Source organism: Haliotis asinina, chromosome 10, assembly GCF_037392515.1.
Source record: "Haliotis asinina isolate JCU_RB_2024 chromosome 10, JCU_Hal_asi_v2, whole genome shotgun sequence".
Taxonomy (NCBI): domain Eukaryota; kingdom Metazoa; phylum Mollusca; class Gastropoda; order Lepetellida; family Haliotidae; genus Haliotis; species Haliotis asinina.
In genome coordinates this window covers 1,504,942-1,531,422 of record NC_090289.1, presented here as the reverse complement: position 1 = coordinate 1,531,422, position 26,481 = coordinate 1,504,942, and the positions used below count along the sequence as shown (strand labels likewise).

Below are 26,481 nucleotides of genomic sequence, written 5' to 3'. Positions count from 1 at the left end.
CTGTGATAGGGATGTCAATCACTGGACTGTCTGGTCCAGACTTATAGACAGACCACCATCATACAGCTGTAGTTCAAATAATCACTGAGTGCAGTAGTAATCAATCAAACAAACAATCAAACGTGAAGTAATTGGAATTCTGTACCAACTTCACTTCAAGCAGAGATTTCCTATGGATGTGGAAAGGGTTTTGTCAGTTTTGTTTACTATGTCTACTTGTCAGTTTTGTTTACTATGTCTACTTGTCACTTTTGTTTACTATGTCTACTTGTCACTTTTGTTTACTATGTCTACTTGTCACTTTTGTTTACTATGTCTACTTGTCAGTTTTGTTCAGTTCGCGTTCATAGCAAACATAATTCATTCACAACTATGGCTTGGAAACGCTACTGGCCAGTGAGGGCGCATCACTAGATTCTAACCTGTTCTATGGATAGTCAACTTCTTTATTGCAATGAGTGTGACATTTCGGTAAAGGTAGTAACACTGTTATCAAGCAAGTGATACTACAATTTCAAACATGGAGTATATATAAATTTCAACTTGATGAGAATATACAATTAACATGGTTGATGTACAAAGGATATCTGAAAGTGTATCAGAGTATGCTGATGAACAGACAAGAGTTTATACAGGCCATGAGTTTAATGTACAATGAGATAATAAGTAAGTAGGATCAAGTACACAGTTTTGATTACATTTACAATGTAAAGAGGGAAGCACTGGTAATCTACACATAGCTTCCAGCTCTCTTCAGCCTTCTCTGCTCAAATCACCTTCAGATATCCACTGTACATCAACTTTGTTAATTGTGTATACTCAGCAAGCAGTAATGTATATATTCTCCAAGTTTCAAACTGTTCACTTGCTTGACGATAGTCCCTATGATGAAATGTTGCACTCATTGCAATAAAGAAGTCGATTGTCGAACTTTGTATTCCTTCATCTTTACAACTCCTAAAATGCCTTTCAAAAAAGATTCTAACTTGTTGTCAGTGGGATTTTGTTGTTTCTGAATAGTGGACCAGAGTTATTTCAAAAGCTGAAGACAGTGTGAAGGTGTGACTCAGCTTGCCTCATCCAAGGCTACAACACACAGGAAACAAAGGCAAGTGTAGCAAAGTGAAAAACAATCTTGCAAGGAAGTTTCATGTCCCGCATGCTTAACTGTTGTAAAACACATGAAAGCCCAATATTCTTCAGATGTAGTAGCTACTTTGAGCAACACCTGGTGTGTGGGAACACATTCCGAACTGGTATGTCAGGGACAGAGTAGTGTGGCCTGAGTCCGCTAACGAGTCCACTACACGACAGCTGTCACCTAATTCACACCCAAGCTGCCTCGATCATCAGAGTATCAAAATGAGCAGCAGAAGAGGGATGAGGTGTTGGTACATGGTTGTTGAGCATCAATCAGCACATCCTGCTATAAGGTGCCAGACTGTAGGTAGCCAATCACACCAGACAATCCAGTCATTACTCTGGTCAGCTCAGCTAACCGTAGTGAGGAAATGATGAGCAATGAAAATGTACAGCCATGGTGAGGAAAGTAGACATTTTGACTTTGAGGGCAAACTGTATAAGGACTGAAGTCTTCAATTTAAAAAAAGCACCTGTCAAAACAGGATTGTCATTTACTAAATTTTACCAAGACAAACTAATACTACGACCCTATTTTACAGGAACCTTTAACATTTTTCTTCTGTTTTTGTGAAAATATTTATGTTACTATAAGAACACCATAGCCTGTTATGGGAGTGAGTCGGCTGCTGCATAGCAAAACTGGTATCTGTACTCTATGACCCATCTGGCCACAGCAATCCTAAAATCTGCTGTTTGACACACACTGACCATAAAATCTGACTGTCTGGACAAACATACCTACATATCCTGCTTTGAGAAAGCCGCCCTATGATCAGCTGTACTGACACTGAGACCCATTGGCAGCAGCTGTCTGGGTCGACACTTATTCTCTGTTATACAGCAACCTTACAAACCAGATGCCTGGACACAACAATCCCCGGAGCAACATGCTGTCTGGACACAGAACCCCTAACAAACCAGATGCCTGGACACAGCAATCCCAGTAACATACTGCCTGGATACAGTAATCCCAGCAACATACTGTCTGGACAAAGTAATCCCAGCAACATGATGTCTGGACATTGCAACCTTACAAACCAGATGCCTGGACACATCAATCCCAGCAACATACTGTCTGGACACAGCAATCCCAGCAACATACTGTCTGGACACAGCAATCCCAGCAACATGCTGTCTGGACACATCAACCTTACAAACCAGATGCCTGGACACATCAATCCCAGCAACATACTGTCTGGACACAGCAATCCCAGCAACATACTGTCTGGACACAGCAATCCCAGCAACATGCTGTCTGGACACAACACCCTTACAAACCAGATGCCTGGACACAGTAATCCCAGTAACATACTGCCTGGACACAGCAATCCCAGCAACATACTGTCTGGACACAGCAATCCCAGCAACATGATGTCTGGACACAGCACCCTTACAAACCAGATGCCTGGACACAGCAATCCCAGCAACATACTGTCTGGACACAGCAACATGATGTCTGGACACAGCACCCTTACAAACCAGATGCCTGGACACAGCAATCCCAGTAACATACTGTCTGGATAAAGCAATCCCAGCAACATGATGTCTGGACACAGCAATCCCAGCAACATACTGTCTGGACACAGCACCCTTACAAACCAGATGCCTGGACACAGCAATCGCAGCAACATACAGTCTGGATAAAGCAATCCCAGCAACACACTGTCTGGACATTGCATCCTTACAAACCAGATGCCTGGACACAGCAATCCCAGCAACACACTGTCTGGACATTGCATCCTTACAAACCAGATGCCTGGACACAGCAATCCCAGCAACAAGCTGTCTGGACACAGTAATCCCAGCAACATGCTGTCTGGACACATCAACCTTACAAACCAGATGCGTGGACATAGCAATCCCAGCAACATGCTGTCTGGTCAGCAACCAAAGCACAGAATCAGATTACCAGAGAAATGCATGCACACATGAACGAATGCATGAGTGAATGCATGGACATATACATGCACACACAACATGCACACACAAATGTACACAAACTCATAAACGACTAGAAGTTATTTATTTGGCTATGTGAACACTACATGTACGAAAAGAAAACATGTTTCAAAAAAGAAAAAAATTGTGTACTGAACATTTCAAAGTTTGACCACTTCAGAAAAATTCACAGGAGACAAACAAAAGAAAAGAGGAAATTTGCAATACGCCATCATAATAAATCATGAATAAGAATAAGGATAGCATTGATTAGAGAAACATATACCGATGACATTTACCTGCACATACCTGTCTTGAACAGAGCCATGTCAAGTCATTCAATCCATGCATGTTGACAGATTTTCACATGAACACAAAGCCACATGCATGCAAAACTACATCTTACACCTGGGACTTGTTCGTCCCCTAGCAGTGTTTGGAGTGCCTGTTCCAACAACCGCATTGTCCTCTGAGTCAATACGTATTTCTGTAGTACTGCCCACTCTGGCGGATGTATTCTAACATCATACACAGGTAATACATTATACCTGGGCAGGTAGCACATTATAACAAGCACGTGATCTTGCATAATCAATCTATTTTCAGATACTGGCTTAACACCAGAGTGAAGAGGTCAAATCAGGAGGCTTTTTTAGATGCCAAGTCTACTGTAATCCTTGGACCAGGAAAAGCCATCAATAGTGCCTAGATGTACATTGAGGTACATTCTGTTCAGATATGTGCAAATAAAATATTGATATAACAACCTATTATGATAGTCCTGTTTTGTGTGTACCGTTATGTTTCTTAGATTTCAACATTTATGCATTTCAAAAGTTATAAGAAGCCAGTAAAATAGATTGTGACTGGAGATACTGCAACAAGAAGACAAAGTCATCACTATACCCCACAATGGTAAAACACTGAACAGTTAAGTTAAAAGAGCACACCCACCAAATTCAGTCAAAGTCAAACTTGTTGCCATGGAAATGCCAAAAATAGTTTATTCAGAATTGAAAAACTACCAAAAGGCACCACTACAACAACAGACCAACCTATGTGCCAAGTTTGACAATGAAATATTGAAATATTTTTAAGTTCTGGTCCACAAAATTCAGTCAAAGTCAAACTTGGTGTTATGGAAAAGCCAGAAAATATGTTATTCAGAATTCCAAAACTACCAAAACCAGTATCACCAGACCTATCTACATGTAAAGTTTTGATGAAGAAATAGTGTACAGTTTTAAAGTTCTGCTCCAAAACAGACAAATGTGCATGCTATTACTGGACATCTTGACCCTCGAACAACTCGAACTTGACCCTCGAAGCAACTGGAAGCATCAATGTGACCATTCAGTTCCAATCTCGGCCACTGACAACTCGAAGCATCAATGTGACCACCCAATACCCATCTCAGGCCTCTGACAACTGCAAGCATCAATGTGAACCATCCAATACCCCTCTCAGGCCACTGACAACTGGAAGCATCAATGTGACCACCCAATACCCATCTCAGTCACTGACACCTGGAAGCATCAATGTGACCACCCAATACCCATCTCAGGCCACTGACAACTAGAAGCATCAGTGTGACCACCTAACACCCATCTCTGGCCACTGACAACTGCAAGCATCAATGCGACCACCCAATACCCCTCTCAGGTCTCTGACAACTGGAAGCATCAATGTGAACCACCCAATACCCATCTCAGGTCTCTGACAACTAGAAGCATCAATGTGAACCACCCAATACTCATCTCAGTCACTGACAACTGGAAGCATCAGTGTGACCACCCAATACCCATTCTTGGCCACTGACAACTGGAAGCATCAATGTGACCACCCAATACCCCTCTCAGGCCTCTGACAACTGGAAGCATCAGTGTGACCACCCAATACCCATCTCAGTCACTGACAACTGGAAGCATCAGTGTGACCACCCAATACCCATCTAAGTCACTGACAACTGGAAGCATCAGTGTGACCACCCAATACCCATCTCATTCACTGACAACTGGAAGCATCAATGTGACCACCCAATACCCATCTCAGTCACTGACAACTGGAAGCATCAATGTGAACCACCCAATACCCATCTCTGTCCACTGACAACTGGAAGCATCAGTGTAACCATCCAATACCCCTCTCAGTCACTGACAACTGGACGTATCAATGTGACCACCCAATACCCCTCTCAGTCACTGACAACTGGAGACATCATTTATACTACTGACAGCCATTTCTCACCCAGTGAGAACTCATGAAAATTCAATTCCAATCTTGGACAAAGAGAAGAGGAAGCACTCACAACTAGAAACATCAGTCTCACCACTCAAAACCCCTCTCAGGCTATTGACAACTGGCAGCATCAGCATGACTACTGAAAGCCATTTCTCACCCTGTGAGAACTCATGAAGGGACAGAACGTCTGTATATCAGAGATATCTACACTCAACACAAACAGGGAACATTTCAGCTCACTACACCTGCATACAACCAATTTGGGACAAGGTAAGCACTCATCTGTAGCCGTGACTACATGTGTCACTTACCTATCTGCTGGGGTAAAGTTCAGACCAACACAGGATCACTGGCAGGCTACCACCAGCACAGATGAGGGAAGCCATTAATCTCTGGACATGCTGCACAAAGATGTCCTCTAATGGAGTAGGATGTCAGTATGCACCTGACATGTGGATACCATTACAGTATGAAATACATTCCATGCAGGGCATAAGTGTTGATTGTTGTTTAATGCTCTGTAGTGGTGGTGGTCTGTAAATATCAAGTCTGAACCAGACAATCCAGTGATCAACAGCATGAGTGTCAATCAAAATCACTGGGTTATGATGACATGTATTCATTTGCTCCCATTAATTACTTCTTATGAAAGCCATGTTTGCTGAAGACAAATTCTTCGACCCAAATGTGAGATTAAAGTTCCACCATACCACCACCTTGTAAGAGACAGTCAAGGCAATACGCTCATAATGGAAACTGACTGAAAAAAAAGTCTCCAGTTTTTCTTTGATTGCACAGTTCACCTACTTCACCTAAAAAACCCTCGGCCTTTGTTAATCAAACCCAGCTCGGCCAACACTTTCATCTGAAATACCTGCACTTTTGTTCACACTGCTTTGATAGCTAAGTAAATGTCTCTTTGTGATCTCAGCTCTCACTGAAAAATCAAACATTTCAAATTCGAAAAAAGTATGTTGGACTTGAACCCCTGGAGGACAGTTAGCCTGCTATGCATGTCAGCACAGGACAGACACATGCCAGCGCCTTGGACTCTGATAAACAAAATATTATTCTACAGCTGTTTATATCTTTGGTGAGAGTTCTATGCAATTTCACAGTTCAACATGTTGAATTTGAGCAACATTAACCATGTTCACTATGTGAATATAGCAAGCTAGGTGACACCTTGTCAGATCCACTACCAAAATTAAGGGTATACTGATGATAAGGAACCCAAATATCAACACTGCATACTATAAACCTGTACATGAAGTTATATTTCCACTGTTTGTCTTTAACAGTTGACACAGTGATCTGAAAACCCACAGTTGTGGCTACAATTGCTAGAGCACAAAATGACACACCGCAGGTTTTTGACCCGACCCAAGAGACCATGCACTACTGCAGTGTCACAGCCTCATGGGGAGTTTAACTACTCACAAGTACACCACAGGCAGGACATCTCACGAGTGAACCTGAAACCTCAGTCAAACATATCACCACTGGGCTTATACTGTACAGCAAATTCTTCATGAATCAGCAAATATGTCAGACATTAAGATCTACTAGATAAAATCAAACACACATAACCATATGACCTGATAACTTTTAGTGAGTGCTTTTTAGCTAATATTTGTGAACGGTTTTTTTGGTTTTAAAGGAACAGTGTGAATACATGTTTTTTTCCATTTCCATTACATTATATTAACAGAAAATAATATAATAATGTTTAAAACACGCCCCTCATAGTTTAGTTGAAAAAGTTAAGCATACTTAACTACCAACATGTTGACATCATTGCTATAATCATCAATGAAATAATCAGGGTCGTTTTACCCATTAAGGACACATTTCTCAACAAACAACAATGACACCACAAAGGCCTACCCTTGGCTAATCTCTGCTAAGACCTTCCCAGCCTGACATGGAGCGTCCTCGGAGTGTTGCAACACTGCTGACGGATGTGACTTGCTGTAGGGACAAGTAAAACTGACATACATACCTCTACTAGCTCATATTATATTTACCTGTTATCATACATGTCACAACTACCGGATACACCAGGATACACCAGGATACACTCACACGCTCATTTCATTCATTCTCTCACACCAGCAGCAACACCAGCTCCAGGGTGATGTGGTACAAGTACTACGATGTACTGTCCGGCTCACATCTCCACACAGCTGTACACTGCAACCAACACTGACTTATCAACTATACGCACACCTTAAACAAATTTCTGCTGTCTTCCTTTGTGCACATAACAATGATGCAGGTTTCAGATGAACGCCTCTTTATACATGCATACACTCAACTCTGCTCCATTGTTTGCATGCTACTTCCAACCAGTAATGACTTGAATACAAATTCCAATAGTGTAACTGCAAGCACTGTCATTAACACAATGTTCCGGTGTGAATAGTTTCAGTTAATTCAAATTTTCTAAATCAAGGGATCCTTTGTGTAAAAGAATTTCCATGACAAAATGGTGTTTTTCCTAGATAATGCTGTACAAATAGTCCATGGCAGCCTGCTATAGATTAGATACCCATTCCTCTCAAAGCTGTCATTTAATCAGTCAAAACAATGGAATACTATGTGGGAACAAAATGTGGAATAAAGTGCCCTGTTTCATTCCAACCCTGACCCCTTGAACTGTTACTATGGTTACTGTCTTCTGCACACAGACAACTACTATAAATGTGATTAAAATCTACTCAGTATTTATAGCAATGTTCAAAGTCTCCAAGGGATGTCTTAATCAGAGCTATTTGGATTAATTACATCTGCTCAATAACGTGAGCAACAGATTATAACAGTTTGTCTCAATACAACTTTCTCAGAAAGGCAGTTTTTGCTGGTCTGTGCCAACTGTGGGCACCATATTTTATGTTTTTTCACACACACAAAAACACTCAAATCTGTAATGAAGTAACTTGTTCTTTGGTGAATTTGGCATTCCTGCATCACTGGATTTACGTTCAGCTCAAACCAAGGTATGACATACACCAACAACTGCTGACAACAAACTGGGCCAACAAACTTCCCTTTAGCCAATGACAAATGAAGACAACAACCCATACATTCAGCAGGTTGGTAAAAATACCCTGTCACCATAAAAATAACATCCTCTAACAGTGTAAGGCCATCAACACATCTGCACAGAAACTGGGAAACTCATTAAAAGAAAACAATTAACATTTGTTGCCTTGAAAACGTAGGAAGTGTAAGTCTTCAGGTCTATCCATGACCTCCAAACAACCAGTGTCAGACAGAACAACAACATCTACAACAACTGGATCCAGGCCTTCATCAAATGACAGCTACCAGCTGGTCTGAAAATGAAACCAGGTTTTATTTGTTCTGTGGCTTGAAGCTCTTGGGCTGTCGTCAATGTCATCAATGTCCTACTCTGAGATGCGTTCAAGGAGGAATCATAGACCTGGGGAGTATGGGTTCAAGTCCCATCTATCAACATTCAAGCAGTTACACATGGTCCACTTTCAATACCTAGAATTGTTTTCATTAACTCAGTTACCATGGTTGCCAGAATTATTTTAATTGTGCATGTCAGTTTAATCTGTTACAATAATTTGCATGCGGTAATATTAATACAGAGAAGTACTGACCTACATTGTCATACTTATGTATTTGGTTAACTTACTTCACTTACATTGTACTTCCTTGTTCAATACGTATGGTGCAATACACTGTTCAATACTGCATACCTTTTGCCATTTGGACAAGCTGGGCAACAGGCCTTAAACATGCACCAAGGACACAGACAAGTAGAAAATCATTTGGTTTACAGCAGGATATTACATTTAGTGTTATAGTGGTGCAACATGGTGTCTAGACCAGGTCACTACATAATACATTATCTCCTCTAAACATAGGAAACCAAATCTTCTAGAAACTAAACACAGCTTTCCAAGTTTTCTAACATATTTTGCATAGCTTTCTAAACATTGCAAACTTGTAAAAAATTGCACTTTTCAATTACTCAACATAATAGTTTACCTACTGGGCAGTTGTCAGTGATCTAAAACAAGCGCCACTTTCTGTCTCTGCCTCATATGTGTACCTCAGTGTCACATCACCACACTGAACTTTACCCTTTTAAACTCTTCAACATTAAAAGTTTGCTAGTCCACTCAGCCAGCCCCAGAAACAATCCAGACTAGTGACATTTCCTTATGGACAACCACTTCTATCTGAAGTCAATGGCAAGTTTGTAGACGGACTAGTGACATTTCCTTATGGACAACCACTTCTATCTGAAATCAATGGCAAGTTTGTAGGACTTGAAGTATTTCCTTGTCAATGAACACTTCTATCTTAAGGTCAGTGGCAAGTTTGTAAAAAGACTTGTGATATTTCCTTGTCAATGAAGACTTCTACTTTCAGGTCAGTGGCAAGTTTATAGAAGGACTTGTGATATTTCTTTGTCAATGAACACTTCTATTTTCAGGTCAGTGGCAAGTTTGTAGATGGACTAGTGACAGTTCCTCGTGGATGGACACTTCTATTTTAAGGTCAGTGGCAAGTTTGTAGATGGACTAGTGACAGTTCCTCGTGGATGGACACTTCTGCTCAGTGTAGTAAGAAAGATGGCCCATGAATTTTGTGGAAGATGGGTTAAAAGAAATCTAGTCTGTCCTCATGTCAGGTCAGTTTTCAGATCTTGACGGAGATGTTGATGACGTGTCTGAAGACTAGTTCTGTAATGTAACCTGATGATTCCACTATGGGAGATTTAACAGTCCCTGCTCCATATGCGCATATTAAAATATTTGACCAGCCTAGATTTTCTACATCTTTCCTACACTGCTTTTATCTTTAGGTCAGTGACAACTTCCTGGAAAGACAAGTGACAGTTCTTTGTGATGGGACAATTCTACCTTCAGGTCAATAGCAACTTTGTGGAAGGACTATTGACAGTGCCTTGTGGATGAACACTTCAATCTTTAGATCACTGACAACTTTGCAGCCGCACTTAAATCACATTTCCATGCAAATGGACACTTCTATGTTTATGTCAATGGCAACTATTGACATTTTCTTCTGTTGGAGACTTTTATCTTTAGGTCTCCAACTGGTTGAGGCCACTGAGCACTGGATGAACACTTCAATCTTTAGATCACTGACAACTTTGCAGCAGCACTTAAATCACATTTCCATGCAAATGGACACTTCTATGTTTATGTCAATGGCAACTATTGACATTTTCTTCTGTTGGAGACTTTTATCTTTAGGTCTCCAACTGGTTGAGGCCACTGAGCAGAGAAAATATACTGAACATCATTGAAAATGCACCACCTGTAAATTTTGAAATAAGGCAATAGAATCTTTTGGAAATGGAAAATTAATGGTGCGAATTTTGATAATAACACACTAGATCATAAATAATGCTCTACAGTAAAAAACGGATCGTTCGAACACATCATCGAACACATCACATGAAAACAACAAAATTCATGCACATCACACACGAAGGGCACAAATTGCATGCAGAAAGCATGCTGTTCAGGGGTATAAATGACCTTCGGCACAAAACCGTTCTCATTTTCGCAGTACTTTCGTAAGTAAAGTTTTTTCGCCATTCCAAGATTGTCACCAGAGGAACGAGAACAGGCCTTGGGTATGTTGCAGGTCGGCGCTTCAAGCAGAAACATTGCACGACAATTTGGGTGTCATCATTCGACCATTCTGAGGCTTGCTAACAGATACCAACAAACAGGAACCAGCAGGGACCGGCAACGCCCAGGTCAGGCACGTGTTACCACCCCTCGTCAAGATCGAGACATTGTACGGCGCCATATTCGGGATCGAACCTTGCCCGCTGCCAGAACTGCCAACGCTGTCCAGGGTCGACGTGGTTTGATCAGCGCTTCCACCGTCCGACGCCGTCTCCGTGCAGCAGGGTTACGTTGTCGACGTCCTTACGTTGGACCCATCCTGACTGACAGGCATCGCCGTGAACGCCGACAATGGGCTGAACAGCATCGTGTGTGGTTGTTACGATGTTGGCATGGTGTGGTGTTCTCCGACGAGTCGCGTTTTCACTTGCGAAATGCTGACGGGCGTCTACGAGTATGGCGTCGACGGGGTGAACGTTATCATCAGGATTGTGTTGTGCAAACCGATTGGTGGGGTGGAGGCAGCATTATGGTGTGGGGGGGGATAAGTTATCACCACAGAACCGCTCTGATTGTTTGTCGTGGCAGAGTGAATGCCGTTTACTACCGTGACAACATTCTTCAGAACAACGTCGTTCCCTTCTTTCACCAGCATCAAGATCTGCACACATTTCAACATGACAATGCACGAGCCCACACTGCACGTGTTTCGATACAGTATCTGGCTAACAACAACATTCCTCTACTTCATTGGCCTGCATTGTCACCAGATTTGTAACCCATCGAACACTTGTGGGATTACATCAGCCAACGCCTCGCACGTCGTCCGCAGATCAACAACCTTGGGGAACTCGACAATGCCTTGCAGCAAGAGTGGAATGCAGTGCCTCAGGACTTTATTCAGAGACTTATCCGTTCAATGAGGAGACGTTGCACAGCTTGTGTTGCTGCTAACGGGGGTCATACACGCTACTGACTTTCCATTTTGACCCCATCTTTATTTCATTGTCAGCTGCATTAAATCTTCACTGTTTTGCTTGATTGTTTTTTGCTTCTTTTCTTTATCAAACATTGGTCTACACAAATATGTAAAATTTACATAGATTGCTCACTTCTGCTCTTAGAAATCCACAATTTTAGGGGTGGTGCGTTTTCAATGATGTTCAGTATATATAATAAATTCAAGACCTCAATAGCATTTGAATCTCTGCAACTGACGTCTGATCTATAGGCAAACATTAAAGCTCAAGGTCATAAAGCTACTTTAGACATTAACTTAAAAGATGGTATGTCATCCTGATGAGGCCATGTTCCTGTCCTACAACAGTATTATTTACCCTCCAACTATACCAGATTCAAAACCTACACTTGATGCATGTACTGTACATCAACACATGCAATTATCTACAAACAACAGATATATGTGGCCATTGAAATGAAGTGCTGAAAGACCAACATGCGTCAAACCAGAGAGATATATTCTTTCCGTCCTGAACTCTACCAGTACACACAACAAACAACGTCAATCCACTGCTTATTTAATGCCCTATAAACAACCATAAACATCACCTTATTTCCACCTCACCACTTGTGTAATGAACAATCAGCTGCAGGACATCTTCTTAGAGAATGTACATTTCTTATCATTTTGGCACAGAAGATACACATATCTTATTGCAAATACAAAACTAAATGACTAGAATAATCCAATCAATCGAACACTTAGAAGTCCTTTCACATCCCACACATAAGACATTGACACTTGAAGCCTGAGTTCATACAGTGCAGCTACCAACACTCCTGATCTCATGAGATGACATTTTAAGTGGTATATTGTGATATGCATAAGGAATGAGATCCTTGAGAGAACAATTTGTCCTGCTTACTACTGGTACGTGTTTACATGACAAACCATGATCTATACCAGGTCGGTCCACAAGCTCACAGTGACAGTGTACTACTGATAAGGGCTGTACATTATCACCTGAGGAGGATGCCTTTACATGGTGAAGTCATGCCTTGTAAATCACCAAATCACAAACACAATCATGATTCAACATGCTTAATCAGGATAAAGAACTGATATTTATGGTAAATACTGTAATGCAAGAGCATAAATCTTATGAAGCAAATGAAGGCTGTAACTTGGAACTAGCTCTCTAACACGGCTAATATTACAGGTATTACAAGGGAGGGAAAGTAGATCTTTAGACATTTTAGGGTAAATGGTCTAAAAGTATACAAGGCATCTTTAATAATTGGTCAAACTATATATAGCACATGTAAAGAATAATACAACTAAGACTGTCACCATAATGTTTAATGTGTTGTCAAACATGACTGATAATGTTGTGACAAGCAGACAAAAAGTTCAAACATCACTATCAAACATCAATGTGTAGACCAACCCCCAAAATGAAAATGAAGCACTCGGTCATCCAATATCTTGTGTACCCAGCTCATGTTAAATACACAGGTACACCTTGTTTTCATGTTCCTTATCAAGTTCTTAAAAAAAGCTTGCTGAATCGCATTCCATTCCTCCACTAGAGCTCTGCGGAGTCATGGGAGATTGAAGGGTGCTGGATGACGTGTAAATACTTTGACTGAGTTCATCCCAGACATGTTCAATTGGGTTGAAGTCTGGCAAATCATCATGAGAGAATAAACTGAATCTGCTTTCATCTGTGAAATGCACTCAAGACCATTGACATTGTTTACTCCATCTCAAACTGCAGGTCGCCTTTCAGTGGAGTCCGGTAGCCTCTAAATGTAGCTGAATAGTGCTCCTGGATTACTTTACATTCATAACACTGAAGTGTTCTGTCTGAAGATGTGCTGCACTAAGGAATCTGTTATGTAATGCAGTGTAATAATGTGCCTATCATTTCAGGCTGTTGTGATTCTGGGGTGACCTGGTCGATGTGCATATTCCTAGGAACCATTAGCTTTAAATCTCTGCCACACATTAAGGCGGACCTGACTCACATTTCAACGGAATCCAAAAAGCCCAAAGGCCTATGACCTAGCGTAAACGAAAGGTCTCAACTTAAACAGGTACCTGAACAGTCAACGACAGTGAAAAGGCATCAATGCATGTGTATTGTCCTCCACTTTCCACAGACACAGCGACTTGCATGTGCAAATCTTTAACATCAAGTAGCAGGTGGATTTCCATATTGACAATTAAAACAAAACATTTAAATTGTAACAGAATGTATTGGATGTTAAAGAATGTAATAATGTCATTTCAATGGCCTGATGTTTTGTATACATTTGAAACAAAAACAAAGATTTCCAAACTTTAAGAAATAGTGCTACAAATAGTTTGACCCTCCATCAATGGAGAGTACAGTTTTCCAGCTGAGACCATACAATTTTTTAAAATGAACACCAAGTCTGGTTATCAATGGCATCCCGAAACCTGTTTAATGCTTTAAAGCTGTTTAATCCTTTAAAGCTAATAATCCTTTTAACAAATAGAGACTCCTCTAATAACATCATAGTGTTTGAGTGAATGTTGATATTAGACTATTTACACTGATAAAATATCTTTTGTTCCATGAAATGTCATGACAGTTGCTATCAATGTGTACACAGCCAGGAGCCATGTAACAGCACCTAAAGTAACACTTAAACACCTTTTTTTCCAGTATTTTATTCTTTTCAGTGAGGCAGTTACATTGTTACATCTTCATGTGAGAATATGGATGTACAAGAGACTTGTAACAGTAATAGCACCATGTATTACTATAGTCATATAAGCAATATTCATTTCAGAGAGGTGGTTCCACAATTGCAATTACCATTGTGTGTCCCCTTCCACTTGACCAAACTTTTGGAACAATGCCCATCTAGGCAATGAATAGAGTGCACATAGAAAATGATGTTCCATTTGACATGTCTTGGATAGTGGTATATCCTCAGACAATATCATATAAAATATGTTCAGAATGGTCTTGAATGAATTCTCATCATAATCAACAGGCAAAAATATTGCATAACATTGCTTATAACATAACAATTTCACTCTTGGAAGCTAGATGGGTATACTACATATAATATCACTGTCAATTCGACCAAAACCTTGACTTCTTCCAAGGAAGAAATCCTTATGTTACAAGTTGTGTCATGCAAAATACTTTTGGTTATCAATCATTTACTAGTAAGCAGTTTTGGTTTTTTACCTCAATGAAAAGAAATCTAAATAGCATCTTCTATCTTGGAAGCGAGGTAGGTGTCCAAGCACCTGATTTAATACATACAGGCTTCCATAACGCTCACTTGGCACTCACAGACAATATATTTAGCATCAAATGAGGGGTCCGGTGGAAATCTGTGCATGGTGACACCATCACCCAACACCTGGGAGCGTTTTACAGCAACCTATCAATTCACCATGTCTTTGTTGACATCGAGAAATCAGCAAATTGATGAGCATTTTATATACAACTAACTGAAAATCCTTCCTCACATGACGTCACTGCATGGCTCTGGCGACAAAGTCATGTAACCTGTCTATGGTTTCGTTGGCCAGCGGGAGTGCAGGAGGTGACTTTGAGGTGACTTTTTATCGCTCAGTATTAATTAAGAAAAAAATTGGTGTTCTGCTTAAGACTAACCACAAATCATTCATATGAAATGGGTAAAAGAGTACCAAAAATGTGAGTTTATACGTTCTTTAAATCGAGGCGTAACGGTCTAATGTTAGTTTGAGAATCGATTAGATTATGGTTTGTCTTCAATAAGTTAAAAGTAGTTATTTAACTACTCTTAGTCAAATATGTTTCTGTGTCATGACCATAAAGATTTTGCATGACACAGATTGTAACAGAATGATTTATTACCATCATGACAACCAGCGATTTTGACAGAATCATCTATGAAAACAAGTTGTATCTCGGAAAATAAGCAAAGCAGATGACACAATTAAATGGCAGTAGCTTGTGAAAACTTAAAGTTTTCGTTTTTCAAAACAGTTGTCATGATTGCAGGTCCACATAGGTATACCTCATATTACGTCACGGAGGCATGCCCCTCTGATTGGTTGAAATGTCGTTTGCGGGAGAGAATTGATCACCATTGTTGAAAAGGTTGATTAAAGGTAATCAAATGTTGAAATGAGTAGTTTTAATGACAGGATTTCATTTAAAGGACGTCAATAAATGATTGATGTAATTGTACCCCACTAAGGCAGGAGTATACGTGACCTTTAAACTCAATCTTAAATTATATCCATCAACACAACCATGTGTTGAGTTGTGATTAAGGTAACAACCTAATTAAGATAACAACTTAATTACATTATAGGCATCGGTGACTAGCCACCTCCTCATGGTGGGTGCTTGGTAACGTTAAGAGCCTGTCAAACCCCGTTGTACTGTAAGTCCCCATGGTCCCTAGAGTGGTGATCTACCTTTGGTTATTGGCGATCCTCAGCAGCTTTTTATGTTGTTTTTGGTTTTACTGTCCTTCTTCGAAGGGTCTTTACAATATACCATTAATTACTATACTTAATTGTTCTCGTCGCGATATGACTGAAATATTGCCAACCTGATGGTAAGTTTTCACTGACTCAGGCACTAATCACATTATGGAGGTCTAACGAATAGTCGGAATCTACACACCATGACATAAGACTTGCTGATGTGAAGTCAGAATCTACAAATCAAATACAAGAAGTCTTACTGATATTAGCTGCATGGTTGTGCACATCAGGATCACCATGCCCATCAATCTCTGTTAATAACATTGTGCAGGTGGTATATCTATCAGCAGCATCTTGTATAGGGCAGAAAAGTCAATACTATTATACCTGTTATACTTCTATCTTTTTGTCAAGTTTCTGTAAATTTTAAAGATAGCATGTCATTTCTAACATCCAGCATCCTACTGCAGCAGCAAGGAGATAACTATCAAAAACAACTACATTCCAGGAGTTACCTACAACAAGTTTTGTCCTGAAAAGTTGTTTCCGTGGGAGAGTACACTTCCCACCACCTAGGGTCACTACCAGGAACAATGTGTCAACATTTCAGGTCACAACCTCTAGGATTGTAAAGTACATGGATTGTAAAGTACATGGATTGTAAAGTGACCTACTATTAAACAGATTCAGTTTAATTGAGCACCAGTATGAACACACTACCTAATACCAGTCAGACAGCAAGTACACCATAACAAGTTAACACTTTGAAAGTCGGCCAACAGAGGAGGGAATTAATATACCATGACTTTGTTTATCAACCACTTCCTTGTTTTGATAGCCTCTAACCAGCAACATCAACTACCAGACTCGACTGTTATGACAGTGTTCTCACCTATACATGTAATACTACCTGCTATACAGCTTCTGATCTTCAACCCACATTTACATGAGGTTTTACGTGACTGTAAACATTTTCATCCTTTATTTCATCTTGCACTACTATACACACTTACCAATAATGTTGTGAAGCTGTTAGACTGCAGGAGGATGGACACTTGTTGTGCTGCTGAAGTAATACATGTAGTCTATGTCTCAGACTCAGAGGGCTCACAGTGAGTCACAGTTTGGTTTTACACCATTTTTAGAAGTATTCCAGCAGTATCGGGGGAAACAAAAATGGGCTTCACTCATTGTATCCATGTGTGGAATTGAACCCAGGACACAGAACGTGAAATTATTACCTCATTTAAAAATCAGGCCACTGAACAGACGCCATAATTGTAGGATTCCATGAAGCAAAGAGCAATGGATGACGTCAGGAGATACTAATTATCCTGGACAAGGTAGCAATGAGAGGTCATATGACCGTTACTGACCAAAAAATACTGAAAATTGCTTAGGTGCACATGCACCAATGTTGGAAAGTTACACTCCAACTTTCAACCTCTGAGAATACTACTTTGAACATAAATAACGATTTATTCCAAACACACAATACTATGTCCAAGTTGGCCAGTAATGTGTCATGTATAGCAGTCTGTGACTTTAGCCACTATTACAAAGTCAGCGTCACACAAAGACTTTAAGGTCCTTAAGTTCAGCTACTACCAATATTCAGTACAACTCAGCTGTAAATGGGGCTAAGAGCCATGTCCAAGCTTGGCACACACTAATATGTTTCTTTCCTTTCTCCAAAACATTTGCGTCCTACAAGGCATCTTACCATGTTTGTCCTGAAAACTTCCTGATGACAAATGAACCTACATAAGGAGGAAGCAGGCAAAGGTCAGATATTGATTATGTACAACCTGGAGTACAATCACTGTTCCCCTGTCACAGATGTCTTCAAGGCTAATCTCCACCACACAATAACCTGTAGGATCAACAAACCTTTCCTTGTTCCCAGATTCTACAAAGACCATACAGTTATTGTACATTGCTCTATGCATTAGATGGTTTTATCAAAGCCTCTTCTGACCTCAGTATTCAGAACAAAATCTTCAGCAAATGTGAGCAATATTTCTCAAATGGGAATAATATTATCAGGTTTATTTCTAGGTATGACATTTGGTCAAAGCGGTTTGCATTCACTGAAAACAGTGCTGACAGAATGGAAGTGGACAAATTTCACATTACTTCATTGACATCAACATACCTCAGAAATAAGAACAATTTGAACTAAAAAACATTTTTCTGACTTGCTATACTTTGTAGATTAGCTGCACAAATTTAGAACTTGAAATAGTTTGCTGTAACACTGCTTTAGGCCTCACTGAGTTGATCAACATACCACACAATATGTCTCAGCTGTATGCCTGCTGACTTTAAGTTCCTGAATTACCGACAAGACAAGCCAGTGACTGTTCAGAACATTGCACCATGCAAGGTTGCATTCTTAGCACGGTCATCTTCACCGTCTGTATGAGAACTCCATAGTGAGCAGCATTTGACAATTTCCATCTGACAACTATGTTAACTGATTGATAGCTAAGTATTTGTTGACAAAATATGGAAATTTCTTTGGCCAAAGTTAAATCTTGGTTATGATGATATATGTCAAAATTTATTGATAATGAGATATAAATTAATTACATAGCTTCCCAGTATATCTTAAAAACTAAAACACTAAAAACTCACAACTGTGACATATCTGTCACTCCGCCTATAACAACAGCAGGTCATCCACATCATTACATTAGTCTCACTCTGCCTATAACAACAGCAGGTCATCCACATCATTACATTAGTCTCACTCTGCCTATAACAACAGCAGGTCATCCACATCATTACATTAGTCTCACTCTGCCTATAACAACAGCAGGTCATCCACATCATTACATTAGTCTCACTCTGCCTATAACAACAGCAGGTCATCCACATCATTACATTAGTCTCACTCTGCCTATAACAACAGCAGGTCATCCACATCATTACATTAGTCTCACTCTGCCTATAACAACAGCAGGTCATCCACATCATTACATTAGTCCCATCATGGAATGTTGTATTTATCACCTGTACAACATCAATTATCCAGCAACACTTCATCTATCAGCAATCTCCTCATCCAAATCCACTGCCAGGCTTGTTCAGTCTAATACAGATTGTGCCATACCACCTGCCACAAGTCTTCTGTATTGTATGTCATAGATCTTGCAAATATCTAAGTCAGCCACTGTCCAGCATAATCAATATATCTTCAGACTGACCATATACTGGACCAGTGATCATGAGAGCCCATCATGGTATCAGGACGTTTATTTAAGCAGCACTGCCACTCAATCAAGGTGAAGTGTTTGACCTGTCACATCAATACCATCAATATCTTGCATGTGGATTCTTGATTCAGGACTATTAGAAGTATCAAAGTCAGTCTGTACAATCTGAAGGCAACATAGGGACACACCTTGATCACCAGAGCAACTACACACAAAGGAATCCACCCACATGGTACATTTCTCATCCTTTTCATCTTTCTGTTTTGGAGAACTGGCCACATGATTTTCTTAGGAGCTGAACCGTTTAACATTTCTTCACAACTTCAGGATGTTGAGGCTTTCCATTAAACATCTTATTTCTTTAGCTATGATTCTAGATAAAACATACTTTTGTCCAGTTCTTTATGGATGAAAACATTTTCTTTCAAAATGTCCCAAGTCCCTCCTCCCCAGAAGATCAAAGGTCCCGAAAAGGTATTCTTTGGGCAGGAAAAAGAAGATGTAATCAACAACTTTCCACAAGCATGCTGGTCAGCTCAAACAATAACTCATTAATATCTGGCATATTTTGAATCAATGCACCCTGGACACAGACACAGGATTTACCTTGCCTAAAGTATGGATCGACTACTGTGATGGTTCTAATAGGATTCAAACAGTCAATAACTTCACGGAAACTATTGCTGAGTACAGTGGAGGTAACTGATGTCACCCCATCTTACTTTCTTTTCATAGTGATGAGAATCTAGAACGGAAGCAGTTAGAAATATCTTTGAATAAATAATTTGTATGACAGAACTATCTTTATATAAGTAATTTGTATGACAGAACTATCTTTATATAAGTAATTTGTATGACAGAACTATATTTATATAAGTAATTTGTATGACAGAACTATCTTTATATAAGTAATTTGTATGACAACTATATTTATATAAGTAATTTGTATGACAGAACTATCTTTATATAAGTAATTTGTATGATGAAATATCTTTGCATAAGTAATTTATTTGACAGGAATCCCTTTATGTAAGTAATCTGTATGACAGTAATATATTTCTATAAGCAATTTGTATGACACTATGATCTAGATGAAATGAGTAATCTTTTGGCATTGCATTTTTCGCCATTGCATTTCTTAACCCAGATTCATTCTGTCAATCACAGACCAAACAAATGACGAACTGGCTGCATATGATAAATAACATAGGTTTGGCTAGGTCTCTACAAAAGGCATAACCCATTCCACTTAATGCCAGAATGTGTTTCAAGGTATTGCAATGATTCTGCCACAATGGACTGGTTGAATACTGAACAGTCAGGGCATCTGATGGGTCACCATGTCTTCAACACCATGAATTACATCAACAAAGACCTTTCATTACTGATACAAATATGACCTTCATACTGGACTATACAATGGGGTCACAATGGGGACTTATTCCAGCTGGCACCAGAAGAACCTGGCCATAAACCACCCTAGGAAGATCAAGAAAACTATACTCTTTCCTATCAACACAGTCAGTCTGTCATGGCTGAACTTATGACTTATCTGGCAGATAGGTGTACATCACTGTCTTTGATATCCACAGATCTGCTGTCCTGATTCTACTCAGTTATATTGAGGACAAGTGAAACTGATAGTACTCCTCACAGACTAACAGAAACTGAGCAAAAAATTCCTTATTTTGAATGTTTTGGTTTTACTCAAATTTGGAACCAAATACACCAACTCAAATAAGTATAATTTTTTTCCCTCTTTTAAAAAGGACTGGATAAAACAACTCTGAAATAAACACTTTTGACACAGAGCATTGATAATCATGTGTGTTCTCCAGTCTGCAAGGTCCTTGATCCGTCCCCAACTGGATATCTTTCAGACATAACCGAAACATTACATTACTAAGTACTAAGGTTGACAACATACATCCAATGACCATCAACCAAGGGAGATAACTTCTACTTAACATCCAGTGAAGTTTCTTCCAACTATAATCAGCTTTTATCAGATACACATCATTGCAATTGTGCATGTAAAGAAGCCTGGATCAGATGGGTCAGACCAACAATTTGACTGCCATAGTGCCAACAGAAATGAACATCCAACCTATTATACAAGACAAATCTTATGGATAACAACTTAATGACTCATTTTTCAAAATATTTCTAAGCTAGTTTGTACCCATTCTTCAGATGGATGACCTGAAATGTTATCCATAAGATTTGTCTTGCATTGCCAAACCAACTTCTAAATACCGTTGAAGAATCTTATCCAACACATTGATGACATGAGGGGACATGAGACGCCACAAGGTGACACAGGATGGTACACATGCAGCCAGATCTAGACAGGGTGCTGCATACTATTTAATGTCAATATTCTGATGGTAATCAGTAAGTTCAGATACCTTTTACAGGGTCACTGCCATGAACCTGCAGGTAATCTTTGAAAATGAAAGGTAAACATGAAACAGGTGAAGTGATGTCAAAGATGACATAAAACCTGGAGAAACCGCAAACAGAATACCATCCCATTCAACAAACACCCTCATGTTTAGTGTCCCATTGACACACGCTTCACTCAATGCAAGGGGACGTTTCTCAGTGTTATCCATATCCTTTCTATCTATTCAGTAACACAAGCAAGCATTATGCACTCTACCAGGTTGAACACAATGGTTCTCTTTCCGAGACAGCAGATACATCACCATTCACTTCAAGGCAAAAGGTATTGGCACATGGATTCTTTCCACTACAAACATTCACATTTTTTTTTAAACATAAACCATGAAAAAGGTTTATGAACAGGTTAGAAAAAAAACCCTTGATGCAAAATAAACACAATAAAAAAACTATATTCAGAAGTGATTGTTTCAAATAGATGTCCAAATTTATCACTTCTTTGCAGTGCGTAAGTATGGTTTTATGCTGCTTTTAGCAATATTACAGCAATATCAAGGGGAGGGAGTTCGTCATGAGGAACTAAAGCTTTAACCATCAGGCGACCCCTGTGAGAGCCCCACCCTTCCCTGTAAAGAGCAACATATCAAATCCAGTTTTCACATATGCATTGTTTTGTCTTGTAGGAAATAAATCTGCTCCATGACTCCCTTCCTGAGAAATACTACTGATAATACTGAGTTGTATTTGTTTGTTACATAATGCCAAGTCAGCACTTTCCTCTTTTCAAACAAACTAAATTACAAAAGGGTAGCGCTACTTGAATATTCTTGACTATTTCAGTTTATCTAAACTGTAGATTTCGTAGAATATACAAATGGCATCTCTATAATAAGGAGCAATACTCTCAAAGTTCACACTGACAGTTGTGCACTTTCTGAAACCTAACCCTAAAATCCCCAGTTCACTCTGTCAGACAGCTTCTAAATATGCATTCAATAACACTGTATCAGTCAAATTACTAACCTATAACATTAAATGAAGCCTTAAACATTTTGGACCCTCTGTGTTGGTGCCTTGGAGTCACATATGCGACAAAACACTAGGTAAGTCCCTGGGTAAAGATGGTAGATGTTGAACACATGTCTATTACTGCAATCGTGACAATTGTGAGCTCTTACCTGCAAACAGTCCAAGAATGCTGCCAGGAACAATCAACCCATCTTTACAGGCTCTGTACAATGGGTAACCTCCAGGTTTATCTAGTTATCATCTCTGAAACAAGCAAGTTAACCATTATTAAGGCTGGTTGTCTGTGATAAACTCTGAAACAAGCAAGTATGCCTTTATCAGCGATGGTTATCTGGTTATATTTGGAACAAGCAAGTAAACCATTATTAAGAATGGTTATCAGGTTATCATATCTGAAACAAGCTAATAAGCCATTATTAAGGCTGGTTATCTGGTATCATATCTGAAACAAGCAAGTAAACCATTTATAGGAATGGTTATCTGTTTATCCAGTTAGTGAATGTCAAAGATCAAAGTTATTTTCACCCGTAACGATCTGGGTTACAATTGGTCTTCAGCCACATGAGGCCTGTCCTATGAGGTGACTACTGGGATCGTGTGGTCATGCTTGCTGACTTGGTTGACAAATGTCACTGCATCCCACTTGTGTAAATGAATGCTCATCACTGGATCACATGATTATTTACAGACCACTGCCATACAGCAGGAATATAGCTGAGAGTGGCATTAAACACCAAACAAACACACTTTCCTCAAATACTGGCAGACACACATATATATATATAACACTGAAGTTTATGGTTACATGGGTCACACTACATGGGTTTGATGTTATCATTGCTGGGGACACAAGGAAATTGCTAAATACACATATGAATGTGTGGACCTCAAATAACACCAGTGGGAACATGGCTGGCATACACTGATGTTGTAAACACTATGTTTGTTGTTTTAATTGGCTCATTGAACAATATTTCATCTGGACCACCCAATATTAATAGTTCATAAATGATTACAAATGATATTGAATTAGGACAGTGTATGAAATTCCTACAAAAAAAACAAGAAGTCCACAGGGCTGATAACTGAAAAATGTCGCCGACCCTGTTCGCATGTAACCAGCCCTGTATTAAACATAAAAAATAGAGATGTGGTGTTAAAAGAAAGTAGTTAATGAAAAAATTACTTAAATTGAGGTAAACTTAAACATGTGCAAAAGCAATTTAAAAAAAAACATGACTTGCTGGTCGCTGTTGATTCATTTAGTGTCACTGCCATTAAAATGACATTATTCAATGGCTGAAAGCATTGTCTAGACCAGTCACATTTAGTGTTAGATAAATGTAGTGTTCCCCCTAGGGTTCAGAAAGGGCAGGGTAAATTCATGGAAAAGGGCACTTCATAACCTCAAAGGGCATGTTGGTGAAGATTATTTATAAAACAACAAAATGTATAAGAAGTCAAATTGTCTTATAATTTCAATTCTAAAGTTCGTTTTTATTCATCTCAGTTTGTATTTTAAGATTAGGATTTGAAAAAAGCATTTCAAATCTGGAAAATACACACTAGTCGTAGTAAAGGACTGCTATTGAGGTGAAAAAGGGCAGGGTGCAAAAGTCAAAGGGCAGGGCGCAAAAGTCAAAAGGCAGGGCGCTGCGCCCTCCTAAATGTGCCTAGGGGGAACACTAAAATGGGTAGGTTGATCGGTGGAGGTTATACTTTGATTGATCATGAACTATACAGACATCATCTAGTTACCTCTAGTTAAAATATTTCCTGTAGTCAAATACATGGTAAAATATATACTCTTGGAAAATGTATTGTCTACACGGATGGCTATAAAATAAAGTTATAAGCCCGCTATGTAACTTACAAGCAGCGGGCTGCCGGGCAGATGCTATTTCATGCACTGATTAGGATAATCAAAACTGCTTCACAAATTTTTTAACTGGTGAGAAATGCTAACAAAACCAGTCATCTGACTAATCATAACATGCCTGTTCATAAACGTTATCATTCCTAATTACTGTCATCAGTCCTCACCATAGTAATCATGGTAATCCTAGGTGAAAGGTAATAACATGTCATCTGTTATTACACAAGTCATCCGAGTAATCACTGGGTAAAGTCATTCTTCATGGCTAGCTTGATAAAACCACTGACATTTATGCTGCTAAACAGCAACCATGCAGCTTTGATCATCAAGACATTCATAGGCCTACATCACGATTCATGAAGAGAAACAACTCTAAAGACTAGCCTGTACTGGTACACCAGGGAGCACCTGTATGACTAGCCTGTACTGGTACACCGGGGAGCACCTGCATGACTAGTCTGTACTGGTACACCGGGGAGCACCTGTATGACTAGCCTGTACTGGTACACCGGGGAGCACCTGCATGACTAGTCTGTACTGGGATAGAAAGCATCTGCATGACTAGCCTGTACTGGTACACTGGGGAGCACCTGCATGACTAGCCTGTACTGGTACACCAGGGAGCACCTGCATGACTAGCCTGTACTGGTACACTGGGGAGCATCTGTATGACTAGCCTGTACTGGTACACCGGGGAGCACCTGCATGACTAGTCTGTACTGGGATAGAAAGCATCTGTATGACTAGCCTGTACTGGTACACTGGGAGCACCTGCATGACTAGCCTGTACTGGTACACCAGAGAGCACCTGTATCACTAGCCTGTACTGGTACACCGGGGAGCACCTGTATGACTAGCCTGTACTGGTACACCGGGGTGCATCTGCATGGCTAGCCTGTACTGGTACACTGGGGAGCACCTGTATGACTAGCCTGTACTGGTACACCAGGGAGCACCTGCATGACTAGCCTCTACTAGTACACCGGGGAGCACCTGCATGACCAGTTTGTACTGGGATAGGAAGCATCTGCATGACTAGTCTGTACTGGTACAGGGAGCACCTGCATAACATGGCTGTACTGGCATATCACTATATACACTGACTATGTACACTTACATGACAAGGCTATCAAATATTATCTTTGTGTGCAATGAGCAAGTAAGTAAAAAACTAAGGTCAACACTAAGACAAAACTAAAAACATTACATTGATTACTAAGAGAATTATGACATCTCTTTGATATCGGCATAATAATTACACTGCGCATATCTAAAATAGCTCTATTTTGAAATCTAAAAAATTAAAAGCACAGACAAATATCTCTTCCCTACAAATTAGTACTTCTGATTTCTGATATTAATCCAAAATGATGCGAGAAGAGTACAGACCCATTTTTCACTCCTACAGTACACAGACAAATGTCTTTCCCCTCCAAATTAGTACTTTTCATTTCTGAGATAAATCAACAGCCTCACCCTGCCTTAGTCTGATGACAATTCCAGACAGGGTCAAGTCTCCAAGGTCTCCATATGGTCATAGTAATCACCTTCACCAGACAGGCA

At 39.7% G+C, this 26,481-nt stretch overlaps 1 protein-coding gene across 7 annotated transcripts in view; it reads right to left on the bottom strand.

Moving 5' to 3' along the window:
- The window catches only part of LOC137299127 (band 3 anion transport protein-like), a 112,387-nt gene that overhangs the window by 70,394 nt on the left and 15,512 nt on the right, over positions 1 to 26,481 (bottom strand). For 5 of the 7 annotated variants that reach the window (XM_067831652.1, XM_067831650.1, XM_067831657.1 and 2 more), the window contains exon 2: positions 23,192 to 23,285. The gene's annotated coding sequence lies outside the window, so the exon portion shown is untranslated. Of the gene's footprint in view, positions 1 to 7,209; positions 7,316 to 7,407; positions 7,514 to 23,191; positions 23,286 to 26,481 lie in introns of those variants that run through there. The other 2 variants (XM_067831656.1, XM_067831654.1) reach the window with 2 other exon arrangements.